The 22,218-nt window shown below is 45.2% G+C and overlaps 2 non-coding genes across 2 annotated transcripts; both read left to right on the top strand.

Moving 5' to 3' along the window:
* The first annotated feature begins 649 nt into the window (after positions 1-649).
* On the top strand, positions 650-787 carry LOC114808427. The gene has a single exon (XR_003756275.1). It is a non-coding gene; the product is annotated as a small nucleolar RNA SNORA7 (small nucleolar RNA).
* Positions 788-17,940: 17,153 nt separating this feature from the next.
* LOC114808470 lies at positions 17,941-18,078 on the top strand. Its single transcript, XR_003756318.1, has one exon. It is a non-coding gene; the product is annotated as a small nucleolar RNA SNORA7 (small nucleolar RNA).
* The last annotated feature ends 4,140 nt before the right edge of the window (positions 18,079-22,218 follow it).

The raw sequence follows: 22,218 nt of genomic DNA on the forward strand, positions 1-22,218 counted from the left end.
ATGCTAGTGCATTCCCCTCAAGACAGAGAAGTTTGATTGTTCATCTTCCATTATCTCTGATTTTCTTCTAAGCAATATACAACATCTCAGCTTCCTCTTTAGGTGACATTAAGAACCACCGACCACCTTAGAGTACCTATAGTCTTGGTAATGCCTGCTTTTGCCCAAAGAAGCTCAAAAAATCATTTTGTAATGCTAATAAGTGAAGGACAAGTGGAAAAGGACGTTTCTCACTAATCCCCATCAATTACTCTAAGCTCGCTCCACCACGTGTCTGCTGTGTGACCTTGGGCAAGTCACATAACTTCTCTGTGCCTCAGTCATCTGCAAAATGGGGCTTAAGACTGAGAACTCCATGTGGGACATGGACCGTGTCCAACCTGATTAGTTCGTATCTACCCCAGAGCTTAGTACAGTGTCTGGCCCATAGTAATGGCATAAAAAAAAACATAAAAAATTACTCCTTCTCCTTATGACATTTCTTTCATATTTAGTGTCATCATCTTTTCAGAGTGAGCAAGAGGAGAGCTACATTCTCCCTAACTCTCCTCCCAGGTTAGCCTGTTAGCCAGAGTGCTTTAGGAGACAAAACATCATGCTGTACAGTATAGAACACCTCTTCTGTTTTGCACAAGGCTAACCAGACATACACCTCTCAGAGTAGCCCCTGGAGAGTTTCCAGTACTCTACCAGTCTTGACTATGGGAGGGAGAGTCAAGCAGAGGCATAGCCATTCCATTCCTAGCTTGGGCAGTGGCTAGCGAATGAAAGGCCATCTGCTACAAATCAAAACTCACCTGTGCTGGCAGCAGCGGCACAGGAGGGAGTCGAGGGCGGAGTCTCCAGCTGACTGCGTGGGAGGAGGAAATGGTAAATTGCTTCTGTATTTTTACCAAGAAAACTCTATGGATACACTACCAGAACGATTGCAGGTGGAGGTGGGGCATTCTGGGAGAGATGTGTCCATGGTGTCGCTATGGGTCGGACACGTCTCGACAGCATAAGTCAACAACAACCAGAATAAGGTGGTAATTTCAGTCCCCAAACTCTGCTCCCCTAATGCCGATTTACTCACTGTACCTTGATCTCAACTAATTCACCGCCAACCCCTTGCCCACATCCTCCCCCTGGCCTGGTAGTCCCTGCCCCTTCGTATCTGACAGACCACCACTCTCCCCACCTTCAAAGCCTTATTAAGTTCCCATCTCCTCCTAGAAACCTTTCCCTATTAAACCATCATTTCCCCTACTCCGTCTCCCTTCTAAGAATAATAATAATGATGATGGTATTTGTTAAGTGCTTACTACATGCCAAGTACTGTTCCTTCCCCAAGCACTTAGTAATAATAATAATAATGATTATGGTATGTGTTAAGTGCTTACTATGTTGGTATTTGTTAAGTGCTTACTATGTGCAGAGCACTGTTCTAAGCGCTGGGGTAGTATAGGGTAATCAGGTTGTCCCATGTGAGGCTCACAGTCTTAATCCCCATTTTACAGATGAGGTAACTGAGGCACAGAGAAGTTAAGTGACTTGCCCACAGTCACACAGCTGACAAGTGGCAGAGCCGGGATTCAAACCCATGACTTCTGACTCCCAAGCCCGTCCTCTTTCCACTGAGCCACGCTGCTTCCCTTCTATGGTCTGTACTAAGCGCTAGGGGGGATACAAGCAAATCGGGTTGGACACAGTTCCTCTCCCACATGGGGCTCACAATCTCGGTCCCCATATTACAGATGAGGTAACTAAGGCACAGAGAATAATAATAATAATGTTGGTATTTGTTAAGCGCTTAGTATGTGCCTAGCACTGTTCTAAGTGCTGGGAGAGATACAAGGTAATCAGATTGTCCCACGTAGGGCTCACAATCTTCATCCCCATTTTCCAGATGAAGGAACTGAGGCCCAGAGAAGTGAAGCAACTTGCCCATAGTCACACAGCAGACAAGTGGCGAAGCCAGGATTAGATCCCATGACCTTCTGACTCCCAGGCCCATGGTCTAACCACTATGTCATGCTGCTCAGTGTTCTGCACACAGTATATGTTCAATAAATACCATAGATTGATTTCCTTCCATCTCTTTTCTCTACACAACGGCTCTTTCCTTTCTATTTTCTGAGGACATTAACTTGAAACATGCCTAGTCCTTTATTGCCCAAAAAGTCTTCTCTTTCTTCTGTACAGGTGGTGAGGATTTCACAAAAGATTATGACTAATAGGAAGAAAGAAGGAGTAGAAGCAGGCCTACAACTTAAGCAATAAGTCCTTTTTCCCTTTGCCAGGGATAAGAAAAGGAGGAAAAACAGGAACACATGGCTTCTTTCCATGGAGCAATCCGTGGATCAAGAGAGAATTGCAGTGTTTTCCTGGGCAAAAGAGCAATTCTTTAAGTGGAAAAAAGAAAAGTTCTTTCGGGGAACTCCAGAGACCATCTGAAGGCAAGAAGGAAACAGTGCCAGTTACTGGCACCTCCATATATTGAACCAGAGTGAAATCATTCACCTGTGACCTACATTTCTTCCTGCCTCGTGGGCGAGCCCTTCATTTGGCTCTCCCATGAATGCCAATGACCACTCTTGCAAGCACTGCAGGGAGAATGGATCTTGTGGGACAGAACAAACAGTCAAGAAGAGAATAAGTCAGCAGGAATGAAAATCAAATCAGGGACTGCAGTGTCAAAAGGAGAAATGATTTCTGAATTCTGATGAAATCCTAAAGGAATTCTCCAATAACAGATATTTTAAGGAAAGAAAAAAAAACCCACTAGAGTGCGCAGTGAAGAATAGCTCTGAAAATCAGCTATAAACCTGAAGAATGCCCCCTCTTTAACACCGGCTATTAATAGTGGGGATTACTCGACCATTTGGTGACCCTGGTTCAGGACGAAGCACGCTCCCCGAGGAAAGCTCTGATGCCTGGAAGAGCAACCTCAAGTGGGTTGAGGGGAAATGAGAAAGTAGCGATAGCCATGACCACATTCAGCAACTGCACAATTACACTACCCAGGGAAGGTAAATGGGGGGTGGGGGGAAGAGTGATCCACTGCTTCTCTCAGTTTGTGTGCTCTAATCATGTGACTCAAATGGTAATTCTAAAGAAATGTGCAAAGGAAGAGATTAGAATTGTTGTTTCCTTCTTTCAAAAGCATTACTCTGTAGCATTCATAGAGAAAAAGGGAAAGGGAAAAATCTCAGAATTTGACTGCAGTTTGTTTATTGTATCCTCTCCTCCTCCTTAACTCCAGTCCTCCACTAGAACTGTGCTTTAAGGGGAACAAGGCAAGTATGACCCAATAAATTCCAGTACGCATAAGGTTACTTACTCATGACAGAACACACAGAGACCTGAGCCAGCCCGGGATAGGTAATTGTAGAGATGCTGATGAACTGTTTGTTCACTGATATTGAAGGAAAGAGGGTGATTTATACAGCCTCTCCATTCCCCTGATATGCTGTGGAGCCTGTTTAAATGAAGAAATGACCTTGGCTACCTTTCCATGATGAAGAGAGGGAGCTTGCGTTGAGTGACAACTTTATTAAAAGAGCTAAAGGAAAGGGGATTGGGGGAGGGGAGGGAGGACGGGCAGAGTGCAATACAAGTGTTGAAGGAGAAAAACTAGTTACTGGGGTTGACTCGGAGATTTTTACTACTCAGTCATGGCAGACTGGAAAATGTCGGCCCCTCGTAGCCAGCAGTCACCCACTTAATTAACGGTCAGTAAACATGTTTCTGATCCTAATATTTGGCTGCCCTAGGCACAACTGTTTAGTTTACCTGTAGGATGGAGATAGCAATGTCTTTTCTGAATCCACTCTATAATCCCGTTTTACTTGAATGTTTTCTCCAGTGGTTCTAAACTATTTTTGACCTACAAGTCTCTTTGACATTTGGAATGAAAACAAGAAAGCTGAAACTAAACAAGAAAGATTTCAACCTAAATGACACCCACGTGGAAACCTAACATGCACTCCAATCACGCAAACACAGCAAAAAACCTAACCCAAATATGCAATGACAATCCCTCCTGTTTATATGATACCCAAAAACCTTGTGCAGAATTTATACTGAGCCTTTCCTCCTTCAAAGAGAGAAAGGGAGAGAGAGAGAGAAGGAAAGAGAGAGAGAGTCTCACAATCTTCATCTGATTAATATTCTCAGTAGCCCCATGAAGGAGGTAGAGGCCATATTCAGACATAGTTGCCAACTCCATGGTGGCCCCCCACAGTTGTTTGAGCTGGGTTCCCAGTCTCACACATCCTAGGCCTCTGACAAGACCCGAGAGTTTCAGATCAGGTCTGAAAAGACCCAAAGTGGTGGCTTTCTGGCCTGTGAGCGAGCTCTTTGAAGTTAGGCCCTGCCTAGTCCCCATTGTCTCCCCACTAAAAAATCCCTTCCCCCTTTTCACCCCAGAATTCGAATGAAAAGTTGGCTTCTATGTTTTCTGATGGAGAAAATGAAGATTCAGAAAGAAACAGGGATTTGCCAAGGTCACAAAGTCAAACTGTGGGTGATCCCAAGACTCCTCACCCTCAGGGACATATTTAGTAGATATCAGCTCAAATGATTGAGTCCATCTGGGCATTACAGTTTGGGGATGGCAATGACTGGCTCATAAAAGCATCTTTGAGCATGAAGCACACCTGGGGTCTAGGACAAACACTAAAGCTATTGAGTAGTAGGAAAAGATCCAAAAGTGAATGTGTCTACACCGAAAATGAAAAGCAGATCAGTGTGGCATAGCCATGGTATGAAATGTCCTTCTCTCTGGGAGTTTACTTACACTGTAACAAATCATCAACAATCTGGGTAATTAGTAGTTTAAGCACACCTGATCATCAATGTTAAACCACTGAAATGCCAAGAATCAACCAAACCCATCATTAAAGACTAGACCTATTCATAACTGTAATTCTTTCTCAACTAACCATTTCCATAACCCTCCTCCTAACCTTATTCTTAACCTGAACCCTTGCCCCTGCAGACTTTAGGGGGCGGAAGGGCAGAATTGATCTTTGTCACCGGTTAAACTTATTTTTTAACATTTTAAACGGCGATGAAGTGTTCTTATTGTTATCTAGCAATTACTTGTTTGTTTATCAACACTCCATCATCAAGTAAGCTTAGTATCATGGCATATGCTGAATACTCATTTCTTGTAAAAGTAATGAATGTTCCAGTCCATGTTGTTAAGAGGAAAGAGAATGTGTCTGTATTTTACCATGTTCGGCCCTTCAGCTTATACCAATAAAACCAATAACTCTCTAACCAACAGCTTTTAAGACTGTGGGTGCTGCCGGAAAGAAAACACCAGACTGATGTGAAATAAATTATTATGAGACCAGAGAGCAGTGGGAGCCACGGATAGTCTTTCTAATAGCCTACGGACCAAAAATAGGGCATCTCCAGGATCACTGAAGCAGATTCCAAGTGCAGGTAATCTTAAAACATTTGAGTCAGGATGACCTGCTCTCCTTGAGAGCAAGTGAACAACCGGTGCCTTACTGGCATTTGTAAAGGCCTCAAAGTTGGCTTAAAAAACAAGGGACTATCTGAATTACCACCAAGAAAGGTAGGAACTGATTAATAATCCTGGTTTTTATTGGCAAAAGTGGGCTAGTTAAATGAGAAGTGATTTTGGAAACCTAAAGATTATTTCAAAGCCAGGAATAAATTTTTTCCACCTAGTGTTAAAAAAACAGATATTGATGTGAGAGACCCTGAAGGACTCTATACCCTATGGATGAATTCTCAGGGATCAGTTGAATTAAAGTCCTGCACCTCTTTAAAGATTCTGAAATGTTATAGAAATTAAAGTTGGGTTGGGTGGGGACACGGGAGGAGGGGAGGGTGGAAGATATAAACCGCTTAGAATATTCACTTTACATTCAGACAGTAGCAGGTACTTTGAGATTTACTTCTAGCTGATCTATTGAAAGGGTTTTATATCAAATTATGTGTGAAATTCTGCACTGACAAGTACAAGGTAATGCACATTAGAAGGCGCTATTTAAACAACCTCTGTGTGCTAATGGGGTCTGAATTAGTTGCAGCTTCTAAGGGAAAGCCTCTAGTAGACTTCATAGATAACTCAGAGACATTGCCTGATCTTATCTAAAACGTCCTATCCAAGGTGATAGGGAAGGTCAAAGGAGCTTATTTTTCTAAAGCACAAAGATTGCATCTGTGGAGTTTCCCATTGCCCAGCATTACCCACTAACCCCCAAGAACCTCTTGCCATAATCAAATCTAGAAAACTTATGTCCTGGATCCAGGATGGTTAAAAAAAACCCCAAAAAACCAAGGTTGAGAGGCCCATCATTCATCCAATTCTGTTACCAAACTGTTTCAAAGCATTCCAGTTCTTTTCATTGTCCTCTGAACAATCTGCCCAAATGAGGAGATGCAATAGGATTAACCAGATATCTGACATTTTCCCATGTCTATCTAAATCGGGAAGTTACCCATGTCAATTTTAGTCAGGTTGTTTGCTGTGCTTGTGTTTGTTTTCAGTCCTGACAGTTTGATAATGCTTTGTTGACTGAAACATCTTTGATATCATCCATCCAGGTAAGAAATCTATTTGCAGGATGAACACTGATCAATCAATCGTATTTATTAAGCGCTGTACGAAGCACTTGAGAGAGTACGGCATAACAATATAACAGACACATTCCCTGCCCACAACGAGTTTACAGCCTAGAGGGGGAGACAGACATTACTATAAATAAATAAATTACGGACATGTGCAGAAATACAGTGACACTTCTGGTTAATATTTTCTGAATTTATTTAAAATGTCATTGGCTGGGTTCTTCCACTTGTTTCCTCTGCTGCTGATTGTCATTCAAAGTTTAGCACATATTTGCAAAGCCATTGCTGAGATTAATCCAAATTACCATTTAACTCATCTATCACACTGGAAGAAATGGGTGTGCTTCTAATCTCACCACCTTTCAAAATCCTTTCAGCCAAGGATCCTCCCATTACCATAATAATACTGGTGGTGTGCAGCGTGGATTAGTGGATGGAGCCTGGGCCTGAGAATCAGAAGGACCTAGATTCCAATCCTGCCTCTGCCACTTATCATCTGTGTTACCTTGAGCAAGTCACTTAACTTCTCTATGACTCAGTTTCCTCATCTGTCAAATGGGGATTAAGACTGGTAGTCCCATGTGAGGCAGGGACTGTGTCCAACCTGATTTGCTTGTATCCACCACAAAGCTTAGTACAGTGCCTGGCATATAGTAAATACTTAACAAATACCAAAGCCATCATTATTATTATTATTATCACTAAGGGCCAAACATTTTTCTAAGCACTGGGGTAGGTATAAATTAATCAGGGTGGGCACAGTTCCGGTCCCACCTGGGGCTCACAGTCTAAGTAGGAGGGAGAACAGGTATTGAAGTCCCATTTTACAATTGAGGAAACTGAGGCACAGAGAAGTTGAGTGATTTGTCCAAGGTCACACAGCAGGCAAGTAGAGGAACCAGGATTAGAACCCAGGTTTTCTGACTCTCAGGCCTATGGTCTTTCTACAAAGCCATGCTCCTTCCCACATACGTAAAGACAGCAGCTTCTAAGCAAAACATTTGCATCAAGACCATCTCTTCTTAGAACTGAACCTCCTGCTCCATACTCTCAAGGTCCTGGGAGATGGGGAGGGAAGGCAGTGCATTTGGCTGCAGTAGAGTGTGAAGGCCAAGGCGTGCCAGGAGGTGAGAAGTGCAGTTACTGGATGTTTCCCTCTGCCATGGTGAAGCACAAAAACAATATCTTGGGGCATGGAGGAGAAAGAGGGTCTGTTAGACTAGGGAGAGCTTAGAGCTTCAGAGAACCTGACCTCCCCACCTTTTCACATGCACACACACCCCGTCCTCCCCTGATCACCCACACATGCACAAACCCTGTTCCCTGACATATGAATAAGGAAAAATTATCATCTTAAATCAGGTGGATTTCACTGGAAATTAAATCTAGTATCCTTCATTTTCGATCCAGGATCTTTTGATATTCACGCAGGAAGAACTGGGAAATCTGACTTCATGTACAGCAGGGTCATGTCTTATGCCGTCGAGTCGTTTCCGACCCATAGCGACACCATGGACACATATCTCCCAGAATGCCCCACTCTCCATCTGCAATCATTCTGGTAGTGGATCCATAGAGTTCTCTTGGTCAAAAACACGGAAGCGGTTTACTACTGCTGCCTTCCGCGCAGTAAACTTGAGTCTCCACCCTCGACTCTCTCCCGTGCCGCTGCTGCCCAGCATGGGTGAGTTTTGACTTGTAGCGGATCGCCTTCCTCTCGCTAGCCACTGGCCAAGCTAGGAATAGAAGGGGTAGGCCTCTGCTTGACTCTCCCTCCCATAGCCGAGCCTGGTGGAGTACTAGAAACTCTCCAGGTGCGACTCTGAGACGGGAGAATACAGTATGGAGTGGAGAGAAATCCAAATTTTACTTCTTAAACCAGAGATTTTCAACTCAGGATAACCCTGCCCCTAGAAGTACAACCAAGGATCAACATCAGTATACGACTCTGTTGTGTAGTACTATCCCAAGCCTTTAGTACAGTGCTCCGCAGAAAGTGCTCAGTAAATACCACTGATTGATCAGTGACACAGACAGCACCAGTGTGTCATAGAATTCTGTTACCTGAATAGGGGAAGAGGGGAAGTAGACAGAGGAGAGAGAAGACAGTGAGAGGAGGGCCGAGGAAGCAAGTATTTTTAAGAAGTGAGAGGGGATATAATCGAAGCCTAAGGAGAAGTGGAGAAGTAGAGCTGAGTAATAATAATAACACTACTAATAATAATGGTATTTGTTAAGCGCTTACTATGTGCCAAGCAAGCCCCCTGCTACCATGCGCTACAGGGGACCACACATTGCCTGGGGCAGCTTCAGTCCTCCTACCCAATACAGTGGAGCCACACCTGCCTAACCAACCATCAAAACCTTGAGATGTCTGCAGCAGTTTGTGATCAAGAGCTGTTTTCCTGTTCTAGGGAGGTACTCATGGCCTGATCTTTCCGATGATCGTTTAGCTAATATGTTTTTTTCTCTTTTATCGTCGAATTTCTGTTTATTCATATCGTTCTGCCCGATAGCAATCAATCAGCGGTATTTATTGAGCTCTAAATGTGTGTGGAGCCCTGTACTAAGTGCTTGTGAGAGTACGATAGAGTAAATGGTACTCTTTTCTTTTATGTGTCTGTCCTCCCCTACTTAGGTCATGAGCCCTTGTTAGCCGGGGACCAGATCTTAATCGGTTTTCATGTATTTACTCCATAGCATTATGCAATGCCTTGCACATGGTAAGCATCTAATAAACGTTAGTAATAATAATAGAAGGATTCGTTTTTAAGAAATGCATGAGAACTCTTCTTGGGAGACAGCTGCGAAGGAGGAGAATGTGGAAGTGGGAATAGGAGAACGTCAAGGAGTGGAAGTTGACGTTGCTTACTGTTTTGTTGACAACAGTAATTAATGAGGGAGGAGGTGGGAGTTCTGGAAGTGTATGTGGGGGGGATGAGTGGAGGAAGGGTGGATGGGAAGGTAGAAAAAGAAGGGAAGAAGTGGGAGGGAAATACTTCAAGAGGAATCTTGAACCCTCAAGGAGGTTTTCTGAAAAAAAAATTGTCTCTGCAACCTTATAGAAAAGTAAAAAATGTTTGCAGGTGAGTAACATTTTTGAATCAGCTTCCTCTCCCCCATAGGGATATTCTACTGATGAAGTAAATCTATATTCTTTACTTTTCATCAGGCATAAACGAGGCTAAGTTAAGATGTACTAGGTCATGGGTAGTGGAAGCTTGGGTGGCCCTCTAGCTCAAATTTCGCCCTGACCTTCCCAGAAAATGTGTTTTCTGCCTCTATGAGCACACTTCCATTCCCATTACTGCCCAGCAGGGCCTGATTCAGGCAGAATGTGAGGTAGGTAAGTAACTGCCTTGGGGTGGTGCAGTGTGGTCTTGAGGCAGTCACAGGGCGATGGTGGTTAAAAAACATAAAAGTCAGTCCAGGTTGGAAGTGGTGACGATATTCACAGGGACCTGGAGGAGGGCACAGTGGCTCTGGAGCAATGCAGGCAAGCAGGGGTCTAGGTTCAGGGGGTCTAACAGGTTTCCATATGACATTATACAGAATGCTGCATGTATCCACGGAGTAATGTAATGAAGTGATATGGAATGGGAAAGGATGGTGAAATTTTCCCAGTCTTGGACAGCCAAAATGTTTGAAGACAGCTTCACTTATCAGGCTGTTTTTAGGCTGGAGCAGCTGGAAAGGTGAAGGAAAGAGTGGAATAAGTAGGAAGGAAGGGAAGAAAGGAAGGTCATCTAACAGATTTAGTGGGATCCCTGCCAACCAGTGGGTCATTCTGAAACCAGAAGAAGCTCAGGGCATTTGGCTTCTTTGTCCAGCTGTTAAAGTGGCCCTGGGTGTATATCTTTCCCATCCCAGGTCACACAAATGAGAAAGATGTCTTAGAACTCTGTTTATCAATAGCAGACTAAGTCTCATGGGGAAGAAATTACGGCTCAGGCATTCAAGAAACAGGGTTTATAGGACTTCAAAGATTAATGCCTACTGGTCACTGAATGTAGTGCTCTGGGGAAGCCATAGAAGCTCTTTGTATTCTCAGTCCAGTCCTCCGGCTGGCCAAGTTATGCACGAAGAGAGTAAAAGCAAGATCAAGAGATGGAGAGAAAAAAATGCATACTTTTTTCTACCATTAAGGGAATTAGGAGTTCGGAAGCTAGGCAAGGGTCAGCATTCAGAACTTGAGATACCTCACAAACTCTGGGGGTGCAGCAGCATCAACAACAAAATTGGCAACCACCGTTAACAGCACCAAGCTTTCACCTGGATGCTCACAGCAACAAAAAGAGGCCTCAATTTCAGGACTGTCCAGGTCAAACCTGGATGGAGATGAGCCACCTGTTTTAGGCTAGTGTTTTAAAGTTCTCAACAGTCTTGATTTGCATATAATACGGAATGAGAAAATTGCAGTGGGTCTTGTCACATGATACTTTTTCATCCCAAATATGGCCAACTGAAAGGAGGAGGATCAGAAAGTAACGAGGAATATCTGGGGAGGGGTCTCCACGAACTCTTGTCTCCTTTCCAGGTTTACCAGCTGCTAGAAGTTGGGTACCATGCTAACCAGTTATTGGGCAGGGATTGTCTCTATCTGTTGCCGAATTGTACATTCCAAGCGCTTAGTACAGTGCTCTGCACACAGTAAGTGCTCAATAAATATTATTGAATGAATGAACCAGTTTACTTATTGCTTATTAGCTGAGGAACAGCTTTGCTCCTGAGGGTTACCTATTGTAGATTATTTGTGCTCTCATCTTAATAAACCTGCTTCTATTACCCATAACCCTCGAGTGTGTGAATCCATTTCCAACTCTCCGATCCGCTAGCTCACAAGTTACCCGGAGGCTGATTCCTCCAAGCAACCGGAATGGATTCTCTGACACTTTTCCTGAAGGACCAGGGGTGGGACTTCCTTGGGTGGGTCGCCAACTTTGGAGTGACTAAGCTGGCTTGGTGGAGGAGTTCACCACCTGGTGATAGCAGTCCATGAGAAGAAGGGAAAGGGGAAAGGTCACTTCATCCGTTAGATAAATTAGGTTAAAATACGCCACATAAGTGTATTTCCCCACTAGTGGGAAGCATCCATGGGGAGGGAGCTAGATGTTTTTCCACATGCAAGTAACTAAATAAGTTTATTCCTCCCAAAAGGGAAGTTCAATTCGCCACGCGGAATAAATCTAGCATGGCTCAGCCTTTCTGACCCCATCTCTCCAACTAGGCATGGCGATCCTCGAATCATACCCACGTGAAGGGTGACAGTAGCCCCACTGATGCCTTAGTACGCTTCCAGATTTCTATGTATTTTTTGTTACCAGCTTTGACTCGTAACCTTGCAAGGTGGATCTCACAAAGTGCTTTCCAAAGTCCTTTCGGGCCTGCCTAATTTCCTGTTTATGACCTATTGGGTGAGCTCTCCATTTTGTCATTCTTTGCAAAATAAAGACTTGCCTCATGGAGACCTGACCACTGAGGGCCCCCGGTACTTTCAAAGTCTAAAGAAGTTATCTACTAAAGTGCTTCCAAAAATAAGTACTTACCCCTTCAGAGCGATTAACTCATCCGCAGAATCAGTCTTAGGAAGCTGTAATATGCTAACACTCAGGAGTTATAGAACCAGATGTCCAGAAGGGTTTAGGTCAGAAGATTTTGCTCAGGATCATGTCTGCTTCTAATTTTCATGTCTCTAACTAGGGTTCCAGATACAATTCCATCTGTTCTTTCAAAAATAAAACTTAATTTGAAGCCGAAAAAAACAAATCATAGTAAAACAGTGGTCCACCAGTATACAGAGAGAGAAATGAGCAACCCACCTCCCCTTCTCGGTCCACTCACCCTGTTGGAAAGGCCCTTGGATATCTTTCACCGGCTCCAAATTTCCTAGGCCCCTTTGCTGCTAAGACCATCTGGACTACCCTGGATAGGACAGTATCAAATTTTTCACCTTGGAGCCCGGCAAGATCTGCAGATATCTTACTTTTGGCCATAGTACCCTGATGATAGTAGTGACAAGACTCCAGAGACCCTGGGCTAGAAACAGGAAATAGCAGCAAGAAGCAGCAGCAGCCGAGTACAGTCACTGCCACAGCTGACTGGAGTTTATGGTTTCAGTCCTCAGCTGCCACCTCACCCTCACCTCACAGAGGTCACCCGGCAGGTATGTGGCAGAGCCGGGATTAGAACCCATTTCCTCTGATTCCCAGGCCTGTGCTCTTTCCACTAGGCCATGCTGTTCCTCTGTGTGGCCTAGTGGAACCCAGTGGGATTCCCGTGCGAAAGTTTGGCTTCTACCTGTCTACTCTGGAGAATACATCCGTAGCTCTATACACATACCCTTCCCTCCCCTGTGTTGTCAGGTGATTTTGGGTGGGTCTGGTAGAACAGTGGTGGTAAGAGAAGATGTAGGAGAAGTCTGTGGTCGACCCCTGACGACAGTGTGGAGCCAGGAAGGAAGCAAGTTGAGGGCAGTGAATACTAAATAAAAACCTATTTTTTAACTATTGAATAAAATGACCTTGACACATAGTGAGAGTTTACTCTTTTGGACCCTGTACTTTTTCATTTTTTAATTTCTCTCTGCAGGGGAAGATGGAGATGAGACTGTGTGTTTAGTTTATCTTCTTTGCTCTATTTCCTTTCAACCATTATTAGAATAGAAGGTTTGTGTCACCAGATTTAAGACTGTCAGTATTTCCATTATATCACCCCATTTCAGAAGTTTATTAGTTCACCATCATAAAAAAAAAAAAATCCCTTGGCATCCAAGATCCTGCTCATCGAGTACTGAATAAAAACAAAAAAAAGTGTTCAGGCATTTCATAGAGCAAATGAATGAAATGACTGCAGAAATGGTATGGTTAAGACACCAATTTCTAAGCTTTGAATAACTCAAAAAGGTTTGATTTTTAAAAAAACTAATGAAAATGAGTGAGTTCATATATTTGTTCAATGCTTTTTTTGCTTTAGATTTTTTTTGTAATTAGAAACAGCTGAGCAAAATGAAGTTTAAAACTTAGTTACATCATATGCTAAATCCATTTTTCAATTCAAGTTACAGCAGGTATTTTAGTAAAAAGAACTCAGGGGGCCTATTTTATTTACCTGCCTTTTTCTTAAATTTTTTAAAGTGAAGTCCACATGCACCAAATTTAAGAAAAAGTACAAAATTAGACATGGAAAGTACTAACAGATTTTTTTTAATTATATCTAAATACATACATAAATGTATATACACTCACACACACACACACACACACACACACACACACATTCATTATCTCCATCCCCAGTCAATTGCTCTGACAAATTTCTTGCAGTGACCATGATTATCTGAGCGGGTTAGGCTACACACAGATCAGGAGCCAGAACCAGATCAAGATGAAGGGGAAGGGGAAGTGGAAAAGAACAAGAAAAGCAGTAGGGAAGAGAAGGAGGAGAAGGAGGAGATGAAGGAGTGGAAGAAGAAAGAGGAAGCTGATAAGGCAGAAGAGCTGGGGCCTCAGGGCTTAGACCACTAGGGTACCTGGAAGAGCGATGAGCAGCAGAGCCATTTACATGGAAGTGAACAGGGGCTAGAAAAACGGAATCTGGACCCAGGCCCAGTACTTCTGCTAGACTGACTTAAAAAGTATGCCCTATAAAGAACAACCCTACATCAGTTGATAGCAGGAATATAGCGGGATAAATAAAGAAGTGTAAATTAACATCGATCAACTCATCAATTTAGCCAATGCTAAAGGTAAGTGTGTAAACAGAAGTCCTAAGAGCAGTTGTTGGCATGACTCATGAGCTGGGAGAGTGGAGACTAATTGAGAAATGCCGCTTGGACGAGGAGGTAGGGTTTTGAGGAGGGAGAGAGCTGTGGTCTCGCAGATGTGAAGGGGAAGAGAGTTCCAGGTAGAAGGAAGGGTGTGAGTGAGAGGTCGGCAGTAGGAGAGTCAAATGAGGCACAGTAAGAAAGTTAGTTTGGACAGAACATAGAGTATGAGCTGGAGTGTAGTGGAGAGTGATAAATAATGAGGAGAGAGCTGGATGAGTAGCATTTCTGTATAAATCAATTACATAATCTACTACGTAAGCACATAGTCATCCACATATCCATCTTTCCATTTTCGTCTTCCTCCTTGAGAAGCAGTGTGGCCTGATAGATAATGGGTCTGGGAGCCAGGAGGACTGGGTTCAATCAGTCAATCGATTTATCAAGGACTCACCATGTGCTGAGCACCCTGTCCTACATGCTTGGGAGAGCTCAATACAATAGAATTGGCAGACAGAGCTCCTGCCCTCAAAGCATTTACAGTCTAGTGGGGGAGAGAGATATTAATATTAATCATGGTTAGGGATTAGAGTGGAGTATAAGGATATATGCAAAATTGCTGGTGGGGCTGGAAGTGATGTATCAGAGTACTCAAGGGGATCAGCCCAAAATGCAAAGCTGTCACAGAAGGGAGGGTAAATGGGGTGTTCAAATGAGGGGTTAGTTAGGAAAGGCTTCTTGGAGGGGATTTGAAGAAAGGGAATGTGGAGGTGGCCTGTACTCTTAGCCCTGATACTGGCCTGCTGTGTGCACTAGGACAAATCACTTAACTTCTCTGTGCCTTATTTCCCTCACTATTAAAATGGGAATAAGATACTGAGTAGAGGAAGGGAGCTAGTTAAGAGCTGGGTGTGACACCCTCAGTTATGGGGCGAAAGAAGATAAAGAGAAAGAAAAGGAGATATATTGTGTCTGATGTTACATTGTAGTCTCCCAAGTTGTTAGAACAGTGCTTTGCACAGGGTAAGCACTCAGTAAATATGATTGAATGAAAGAATAGAGCAGTTAGGGTGTTCAGAGGAGAACCAGCAGAAAATTGTCAGTGAAACTAAGATCCGATAGTGTTTCCAGAAGAAAGGAGCGACCAACGGTGTCAAAGACAGCAGTGTCTGAATAGAAGAATATTTGCTCCTGTATCTACATATTAAGACACTATCATGAAAATGATGCAGATTCATAAATCAGATGTTGGCATGGAGTCGAAAAGTGAAAGAGAGAGAAGAAATTGAATGTTCGGGAAACATAGTGTTTTCCCTATTAAGTTTTGAGATACAAGATTGAACTACATCTCATCCAAGATGATTAAGAATGGGAAGTGATGATAGGTAGCAGTAATTCTAGATAATGACAATTCAAATTAGACATTATTCCAGTTGCATCTAAATGTAATCAACCTATATCTCTGTGACAGCCGGAAGGATGACGGCATAGAAAGGGGAAATTAGATGATGCTGCTCTAGGGAGTTCGGTAAGGGGCCGTTGCCAAGCTAGCCTGTCAATGTTGTCTACTGAGTGACAAGAAATACAGCCTACTTGAAATGTGTATCAGCTGCCAAGATACAGTTTGTGACATTACCCTGCGCAGTTGAATGCAGCTTTAACAGGATGCACAGATAGAAGATTCCCTCAAGATAGTCGATCAACTCCAAGAAGGCATAATAGACTAGCCAGATGCACGAATTTCAAAACCTCTACCATATGTGAACAGCAGATGTGGTAATAATTGTATGCCTGTTTATGTATCTAGTGCCGGGGGAATTTCGGTCACACAAGTACTACGTATAGGCAGGCATCCATATGCTTATGACCACCTTGGCTTTGTATTCTGCTACTGGTGGTGCTGCTGTTCTGTGGCTTTCCATTTTAAAGTTGTTCGGATGAAGGTTCCGCAGTAACTCCAACAGCAGGCGAAACAGATGAGTTCTCAAAAGACTGACACCTGTGCTGTGAACCTGGGTCAGTTGGGCCCCGTTTCCCCTAGAATACTTTGTTAAATGAATGGACGAATAGAATTTAGTCGACTGTCTAAGCCCGCATCGCTTACAGAGTGAGCCCAAGGAAGCGTTTTAGTTTAATGCCGCATAATATGAGGAAGGAGGGCCTCTGTATTGCAGTCACTCCTTATTATGGAAAAGACTACGTGGCAGACAGAAGCATGCTGCATTTTCACTTCCTACAGGAGTTATTTTGAAGTCTGGATGATGCTACCAAGTCAGCGGAGTGGTAGCTGGTAAGACGCAAATCCTTTTAGACATGGGACCATATGGATCTGCTGCAGACTTCCTAACTTCCGGCACCCAAATCAGAGGGTGGCACAACGGGCCTTGTTGCTCAGCACAACAACATCTGATATGGGTTCCATGGGCTGCCAATCTTTTGCGGGCCAATCCACAGGGCTCTTAGCATCACCCACGCCACTTGGAGACTGCTGCTACCATCTTGGACCCTCCGCCCCTCTCTCCTCACCACCTTGGCCCCTTCTCAGTTGGCAGTGGAGGACCAAGGAACCCAGAAGAATGATCCCAAAGGTGGGAAAGTGGTATATGAGGCGGCTGAGATACCGTGCGACCCTGGAACCAGAAGAGAAGCAGCAGTCAAAAGCTGACGCTGACTTTGATTACTTTACCAAATCTGGCAATGGAAGGACATGCCGACTCCCAGCCTACTTGACAGAACTCCAGACCGGAAGGTGGAGGTTCTGGGTTCTATTCGTCGCTCTGACAATGATTCCTTGGATGACCTTGACTGACATTCTCTCTGGTTAATCTCCAGTTGGTCTGCCTTCTTCCAGGCAGAAATAATCACCGGAGAACCCTGCCTACCTGATAACTTCCCCAACCATTACTAAGTCACTCTGAGAATCATAGTCAGTGATGACACACCAATGGGTGTGAGGACAGTGGTGTCCGCTACAGCTGAGGGTCTCAGAGGTATTCTGCTCTGAGACTATGAGTTGCATCCTTCTCCTAGCCAGCCACCTCGCCCTGCACACTTCTGGGCACAGGGGAACTGGGCAAGAGAGTGCGGATGGTTCGGGACAAACCCCATCCTCAGTCCTGCATAACTTCCCCCTCGTAATCACTGGTGTCTAAACGATGCTCACCCAAATGGCAAGCAGACAAGAACTGTACTTTCACATGTAAAGTGTCCAAATGGCCTAACCACACTCAGAAGTACCATCTCACCAGCGGCTGCATCTTTGAACCAAAGGACAATTTTTATACCTACCTCAAAGGGAGGCTGCATGAATCATGGCAAGAACATCTGTCCAGCAGGCAAACTGATCGGGAAATACAAATTCCTGATAACCAGCTTTATTTAGTATTGGAAGGACTGGAAATGGTCCCCCCAGTGGACTATTCCCTCATGAGAATGATACAATAGCAAATTCAACTCTTGGAGGGCCCAGGGCACCTGCGTCATGATCGCCCAACTTCTCCTTCTGATGCCACAAGATTGTGGCAGGAGGTGGCCTCAGGAAAGCAAGAGGGTGACTAGATGATTTTAGCTTTCCTACCACAGGATTTCCCCTCTCAGGGTCGCCCCTGGAGAGTTTCCAGTAGTCTACCAGTCTCGACTATGGGAGGGAGAGTCAAGCAGAGGCATAGTCATTCCATTCCTAGCTTGAGCAGTGGCTAGCGATTGGGAGGCAATCTCCTACAAATCAAAATTCCCCTGTGCTGGGCATCAGCAGCATGGGAGAGAGTGGAGGGCGGAGACTCAAGTTGACTGCATGGAAGGAGGCAGTGGTAAACCACTTCCAGATTTTTACCAAGAAAACTCTATGGATCCAGTACCAGAATGATTGTAGGTGGAGGCGGGGCTTTCTGGGAGAGACGTGGTCCGTGGCGTCGCTATGGGTCAGAGACGACTCGACAGCATAAGACAAGACCACTGGATTTAGTGTGTAAGGTGGGTTCTGGGCCTGTAGCTCACCAGCTGCAGTCACTGGCAGTTTGCCAGGTACATTTGTCCTGAATTGCCAAAATTTGGCTTGAAAGAGCTGATGTACCTTCTCAGAGGACCTTGCTTGTTCTCAGGGAGTCACCAGACCAGGAAAATCTAGGTGGCTGAGTTTTTTTTAATTATTTTGAAATTTGGATTTGGGGAATTCCCTTTTTTTTTTAAGAGATGCATTAGTGGCCTCTTGGTCATTTATCAGTCTTTTTAATGACGTACATCCACACGGTGAATCCCCATTATCTTTGAACACGAAGGTTAGCTCTATACAATTTTGCTAAATAAATGACTATTTGGGACCCCCTTCAGAGAGCTGTTCAGGATATTTGCCCTTTCTGTCTCTGCACTGCTCCGTCCCTGTGCCGAGTGTCTGAGAGAAACTTACCCATTCAGGAAAGGAAATAAGTGCCTCTCTGCTGTATGCTATTAGAAGAAGGCAGCTGGAGGATATTTCAGAACATTACACTCCAGCCTGCCTATCAGTTGTTTGCAGGAGCCAAGGACACCCTAGCTGAATTGTTTCAAATTAGATATATAAATCATCAGTCTACTCATTATGTGTAAGACACAAAAGCATGTATTTATCATCTTTTTTAAAAGACTATAAAGAAAGGAGAAAAGGCTTATGATGCCAATCTTCAGCTGCTTCGCTTGAGAGCAAATAGCTCATGTCATGATGGGAGCTGGAAGAATTAATCTGCTCCTGAACAATGAGTCCTAGCACTGAGGAAGTAATTTTTAAAGCATGCTTTAATGAGGGATTGGGGCCAGATATGTGACATACACCTCTTCATCTCTCTGGTAGGTCACCACTCTGATCCACCTCAGCTGAGAAGAGACTGAAAAATTGTAGCTATCTAATTCTGACTTAGAGATTTAGATGACAGATATTTTGGCCAAATCCCTGGGATCTGGAGTAGAAAGGACCACTGGGATGACTGGCAGCCTCCAGACAGGGAACCAAGAACAAATGGAGACTCCTCTCCTGACAGGTGGCCCCTCAAATCTGAGCCCCTCTGGCCAGGCACTAAAAAAACAATTCATCTTTGGTCCCTGGTGCTGTTGATCCAACCTTTCACCTTAAAATGACTGCCTCCATCAAAGTTAGTTTAGATAACTGAGAAAAAAGTGATGTATACTTGGTTAAAAAGATGTCGAGGGAACAAAAGCTTTCTAGGCAATTTAAATGCTTTCCCAGGAGTATCACCTCACTCCAGCCCTCTAGAGTGGGGTCCAAAACAGGCTTCTATCCTTGATCCACACCTTTCCTCTCAGAGGACATGATAGAAACAAAGCCTGAAAGGTGGAGCGGTTTTCACTTCCAAGGATCCATTCTAGAAAAAAAGTTGGCATTGGGAAACCCAAGCCTGGGTCTGCTAAGAGACAGGAAAATACTTTTCACCCTGAAGTATTTCTTCACCATTTTAAGTAGATTTGGCTACCTCCAAGGGAATTTGAACTGGCTGCATTAAGGATATGGCTCCTGAATGAACATCCAACCACCTTCATCTTTGTTTCAGCAGCAGTTGGCAACAGTGGCAGAGGGAAGAAGAAAGAGGGGAAATGGGAGGAAGCGAAAGACAAGAATGGCCGTATGGAAAGAGCATGGGCTTGGGAGTTTAAGGACCAGGGTTCTAATCCTGGATCCTCTACTTGTCTGCTGTGTGACCTCGGGCAAGTCACTTCACTTTTCTGTGCCTCCGTTACCTCATCTGTAAATTAGGAATTAATAATAATAATACATAATAATAATTTTGGTATTTGTTAAGTGCTTACTATGTGCTGAACACTGTTCTAAGCGCTGGGGTAGATACAAGGTAATCAGGTTGTCCCTCATGGGGCTCACAGTTTTAGTCCTCATTTTACAGATGAGGTAACTGAGGCACTGAGAAGTAAAGTGACTTGCCCAAAGTCACACAGCTGACAAGTGGCAGAGCCGGGATTGGAACCCATGACCTCTGACTCCCAAGCCCGGGTTCTTTCCACTGAGCCACACTGCTTCTCTAGCAGCAATTAAGACTGTGAGCCCTATGTGGGACAGGGACTGTGTCTGCTCCGATTATAGGGAATCTACCCCAGCTCTTCATACAGTTCCTGGCATATAGTAAGCACTAAACAAATACCCTTAATATCAATCATCATCATTATTATTATTATGTGGCCACAATTGCTTACAGTCTGTTCTCAATAGTAAAAATAATAGTAATAGTAATAGTATTTATGGAAACGTGTGGCCTAGTGGACAGAGCACAGGTTTAGAAATAAGAGGACCTGGGTTTTAATCTTGGCTCTGCTCCCTGCCGGCTGTGTGACCTTGGACAAGTCACCTAACTCCCCTTTGCCTCAGTTTTCTCATCTGTAAAATAGAGGTTCAATCCCTGTTCTCCCTCCTACTTAGACTGTGACCCCATGGGGGACAGGGACCATGTCGGGACCGCCTCTCTCTCCCGGGAAGCTGAGCCTTGTCATCGCCCGGACCCTTGGAGCCATTACCACGTGGGCTCAGGATCCCTGCTCCCCTGAGGCGCAGCCTCGGCCCGCCCGACCCCGATTCCCGACAAGCCCCCCCTTCGCCTGCCGCTCGCCGACTCATCTGCGCCTCCTCCGCCTCCCCCAGGGAGCTGAGCCTTGGACCGCCCGGACCCGCTCCCGCCTCATCCTTTCCCAACCTGGACCTCCGCACCCCCGCTCGGGAACTCCGACACTAAGGATCTTCGCCCCCACAGGCCCCCAGCCACCAGTTTCCATTCCACCCCCCCGCTCGGGCCCGGGGACATTGCGCTCCCCTTCTCGACCCTGGGGACATTGTGCCCCCCTGCTCGGGCCTGGGGACATTGTGCTTCCCTGCTCGGCCCTAGGGACATTGTGTCCCCTGGGGACATTGTGTCCCCCCGCTCGGGCCCGGGGACATTGTGCTCCCCAACCGCCCCCGACTCTGCCTGAAGCGGCCATTTTGGGAAGGCCTCACTCCCTCTTCCCCCTTGAGGTGATTCATCTCCCCCGCCCCCAGCCCGGGCGATGATGTCCTTGTTCTCACTGTGTTACCTTACCTTAGCCGCCACCTATTGCCGCAACCCACCCCAGACAACCTCAGGGCCCCCACCGCCGCCTCAGGGACATTTGGTCATGAGCTCTGGGACTCTCTCGGCCGCTAGCCGCTTGACTTTGAGTCTGATAGGATAGGGTCGGGTCGACACCCGACCCTGGTCATCGCCTGCTTATTAACACTATTGTATTGTATCATACTGTGCCATGTTGCTATATTACCGATTTCACTTGTTATTGTTTATTGTTGTCAATGCTGCCACCCACCTCTCTGGCCTCACCAGCCGCCTGACTTTGAGTTTGATCAGGTCGGCCCTTAATCAAGCCTACCCCCGACCCTGGTCATCGCCCGCTTTTTAACACTACTGTATTGTATCATACTGTATCATGTTGCTATATTACTGATTTCGTTTGTTACTGTTTATTGTTGTCAGTGCTGCCACCAACCTCTATGGCCTCACCATGTCCCTCCTCCCCCCCTCCTCCCTCCCGCCCCTTCCTATCGTCCTCTTCCCCTTCCCCTCTCTCGCTCAGCTCTTTCCCGCTCTCTCCTCTGCCTCCTCCCTACCCCTCCTCCCTCCCTCCCCTACCCCGCCCTAGAACCCCACTTTACCAGCGCTACCCCTCTTCCCCCTCCCCCTACTCTCCCCCCACCAAACCCCCTCCTCACCCCCTCCCCCCTTCTGTCTTCCCCACCCACGCCCCAACCCAGTCCTCCTGTCCCACCGCTACCCTTCATCCCCCTCTCCCCGTCCAGGGCCCCACCACCTCCTTCCCATCCAAGCTCTCCCCTCCCCCCG

This window comes from Ornithorhynchus anatinus, chromosome X5 (genome assembly GCF_004115215.2).
Source record: "Ornithorhynchus anatinus isolate Pmale09 chromosome X5, mOrnAna1.pri.v4, whole genome shotgun sequence".
NCBI classification, from domain to species: Eukaryota; Metazoa; Chordata; class Mammalia; order Monotremata; family Ornithorhynchidae; genus Ornithorhynchus; species Ornithorhynchus anatinus.